Genomic DNA, 4413 nt, shown 5'->3' with positions numbered 1-4413 from the left:
CCTTCATTCTGTCGACTAACTACTTCTTTCTTTGTTGTAGTTATTCAATATGTCGACAGATAGAGGATGGATGTATAGAAAGAATGATGATCGAGGGGCTCTTAGCCGGACCTATGTCAGACACTTGGAAGGTTTTTTGGACATTGTCTATGCCAATGAAGAAGTTGTTGAAAGGGCAACTATACGTGATGGGATAGTGTTCCATATCAGATGTCATTGCTCCAAGTGTCGAAACGAAGCCTATAGAGAAAGAGAAGACATGAAACTGCACTTGATGAAATATGGTTTCATGCCTGATTATACCATTTGGTGGGGACATGGTGAAACCTTTTCTTTACATGCATCTCATCAAGACGTGGGTCAATCTTCTAATCCTATAGTGGATCATAATGAAGGTTATTTTCAAATGGTGAACGATCACATGGTACATGATGCCATGACATGGGAAGAGCAAACACCTAATCCTTCTGCCCAATGATTTTATAACATGTTACAAACTGTTGACGAGCCTTTATGGGATGGATGTAAAACTTTTTCAAAATTAGGGGCTGCAACGAGTTTGTTGCATTGGAAGGCAGAATGTAATGTACCCCAGACGACATATAATAGAGTGCTTCCTGTTTTTAAGCGTATGCTACCTGAGGGTGATAAATTACCCTGTAACTTCTATGAGACGAAGAAGAGTTTGAAAAATCTTGCTCTGCCAAAACAAAAGATCGATGCTTGCAAAAACAATTGCATGTTGTTTTACAAGCATGATTCTGGGTTGACCCACTGCCGAGTATGCAATGAAAGTCGTTACAAGACAAGTGGACGAAAGAAGGTCCCTAACTTGGTGTTGACATACTTACCTATTGTTTCAAGACTCCAACGATTGTATATGTCTCCAAAGACCGCGGAAGAGATGACTTGGCATTACGATCATCGCTCGAAACCGGGTGAAATGGTACATCCAAGTGATGGTGCGGCTTGGAAGCATTTTGACATGAGGGATCCTGACTTTGCTTCTGAGATCCGGAATGTTCGTCTTGGGTTATGCATCGACGGTTTCAACCCGAATAATTCAACTTCGAATCCGTATTCACTATGGCCCGTCTTTATTACCATCTACAATCTACCTCCTTGGATGGCTTTGAAAGATTCGTATGTTGAGCTTGCATTGGTCATCCCTGGTAGAAAGAGCCCCGGTCAGAATTTGGATGTGTTTCTCAGACCGCTAATAGATGATCTAAAATGTTGTATACGGAGGGTGTTCTTACGTATGATGCGTATCGTAAGAATAATTTCGAGATGAGGGCTATACTACTATGGACCGTCAACGACTTCCCGGCTTATGCAATGTTGTCGGGTTGGAGCACGCATGACAAGTTAGCCTGCCCATATTGCATGGGGGAGGTAGATTTCTTCCAGTTAAAAAATGGAGGTAAATCATGTTGGTTTGATTGTCATCGGAGATGGTTACCTAGAACACACCCTTTCCATCGTGATCGAAAAGGATTTATGGCAGGTAATAGGGTGTTAACTAATCCACCACCTGAGTTAACCGGTGAAGAGATCTGGGAGTTCGTTCGTCACCTTCCACTGTTTATGAGGGTATCCCATATAGTTCAAAAAATAGAAAAATTAACGGGTTCGGAACCAATCATAATTGGGTAAAGAGAAGCATTTTTTGGGAGTTGCCATATTGGAAGACGTTGTTGATCCGACACAACCTTGATGTCATGCATATTGAGAAGAACGTTTTTGAGAATCTCTTTAACATCGTCATGGATACGTCAAAAACTAAAGACAATGTAAAGGCGAGAAGAGATGTAGAGGTTCATTGCAATCGACAGGATTTGCACATTGCCATGTCAGGCAACAAAGTAGTGAAACCAAAGTCATCGTACAGTTTGAGCAAACAACAAGTAAAACAAGTGTGTGCATGGTTGAAGAAGTTGAAGTTTCCAGACGGGTATGCTTCGAACATAGGGAGTTGTGTGAACCTAGAAGATTCTAGCTTTTATAGCTTCAAGAGTCATGATTGTCATGTGTTTATGCAACGATTGCTTCCTATTGCTTTACGAGGGATGATACCAACTTCGGTATGGGATGCAATAACGGAGTTGTGCACATTCTTCCTTGTGATATGTTCAAGGGTGTTACACATAGATGACTTGGTTCCATTGCAAACAAGTATTGTTCAAACAATTTGCAAGTTGGAAAAGGTCTTTCCGCCCGGATTCTTTGATTCAATGGAACACCTCGTTATACATTTGACACGTGAAGCTATAAATGGTGGTCTGGTCCAATATAGGTGGATGTATTTGTATGAGAGATGAGTTCCTAATTTTATTGAAATCTAGTACAATATATTCATATAAAAAACTTTTCTTGTCCCTAACATGTATTTCATCTCTTTAGGAAGCTTGGGTCGTTAAAGAGAACGGTTCGAAACAAAACAAGGGTTGAGGGCTCTATCGTTGAGTCGTACCTTGTAAATGAACTTTCTACCTATTGCTCCYTCTATTTTGATCCAACAATAGAAACAAGACATAATCGTGAGTCAAGGAACTTTGCCCCGAATATCCCGAGTTGTTCGGAGACTGACGATTGATTAAGCATATTCAAAGTTCCATCTCGTCCACTATTCGCGAATGGTGGAAAACAGATAATCTTAAATGAACATGACCTGGAGATTATCCATAGATATGTCKTGTTCAACTGTGTAGAAGTTCAACCTTTCCAGWCCACCTTTGATGAAAAGATTCGACAAACTGAACCGAATATTGATGATGTTGAACTTGATAGAATTCGGGAGGAGAGGTTTGCTGACTGGTTCTCGCACCACGTGAGTATATATATATATATATACTGGTCATTGGTACTAATATACAGAAAGTAATGACGTACGTTATGTGTTTCCCTCACTGATACTCTGCATTTTTGTAGTGATACTAAACGTTGAGATCAGTTGTTTTCACTAATAAAGATTCAAATCCAACGAGAACTCATTGAGACGACGAGACCAATCAAAAACTCATCCATTGATTTAGTGTGTGTTTTGTGTGTAAAACCATAACCTACCATCATCATCTTCTATGGACACCATTAAGAATCATTCGATACTGATCAAGAACCCATCGACAGATTTAGTGTTTGTGTGTGTAAAATCATAATTCATTGCCTTCATCTTTCATCAAGACAAACCGAGACCAATTGGGGACCTTTCTGTACCAATTGATAACACATCAAGACAGAATAATAACCCTTCAAGACCAATCGAGAACCCAGTAAAAGAAACACTATAGTATGTATGATTGAAATTATAGTATATTCATGATGAATGATATGTATATGCATGATTAATATTATAGATAAAGTGTATACTCATGATTAATATCATTATGATATATAAATATTAGTGAGTTATTTTATACACGTGAACATACATGATATTCATGACGAATAATATTCATAAGGAATAATATTCATGATTATGCAAAGTTATTCATCATGAATAATACATGAAATTGTCGTTTTGCAGTTGTNCGAATAATATATATATATATATATATATATATATTCATAATGCATAATATGTATATCCATAATCAATACTCTAGTGAAAAAAGTATAATCCTAACATATATTATAGTAATGAATGAATATTAAATAGATGATGTATAGACGTGAATGTACATGAATATTACACAGGGGCAAGTTCAAATGAGAAACTAAACATTTTATGAAAAAGGTCGAGAAGTTTCAATATCATATATGATTACACAATCTTAATCGTATATGATTAAACACATGTTGCTTTGAAACACATAGACGCTTACAACACATAGACTCATAAACACAAGTTATAAAAAAAATATCATATATGATATTGAAACTTTTTGCCTTCTCGTAAAATGTTTAACTTCTCGCATGATCTTTCCTCTACACAGATAAACCATTTTGAATAAAAAATAGTTAAAACAGAAGGAAAAAACGGTATCAAGATGGATGTCAAATCGATAGAATAAAATGCTATTTTTTATGTAATTTGTTTGATTAAAATATTAATTATTTTTAAAATAATTTAGTTTAAAAACCAAGTAGATAAGAAAATTAATTGAAAAAAGAAAAATCAAATAGATAAGCGCCTTTCATAGATCAAATTTATTATATATTTCCATTTGATGTTGATTACTAAAGTACGATTGAGAGCGAAATTTCGTCTTAGTACACTGCATTTACAGCCTCTATTTGATCATTCTACAAGATAATTCGATTTCATCGTTTAAGGTTCTATTTCCAATTCCTTCCATGGTTCAATTTTCATTATATTTCTAATTTTGTAAAGTCCAACTTGATTATTGTTGGATCTGAATTCAATGTATTTATTTTTATACCATGACATGAATTTAATATGATTTTTAAGTA

The sequence above is a fragment of the Cynara cardunculus genome (genome assembly GCF_001531365.2).
Source record: "Cynara cardunculus var. scolymus isolate 2C chromosome LG 13, CcrdV1, whole genome shotgun sequence".
Lineage (NCBI taxonomy): Eukaryota > Viridiplantae > Streptophyta > Magnoliopsida > Asterales > Asteraceae > Cynara > Cynara cardunculus.
The sequence above is the reverse complement of the archived record's forward strand: the minus strand, read 5'-3'. Positions refer to the sequence as shown.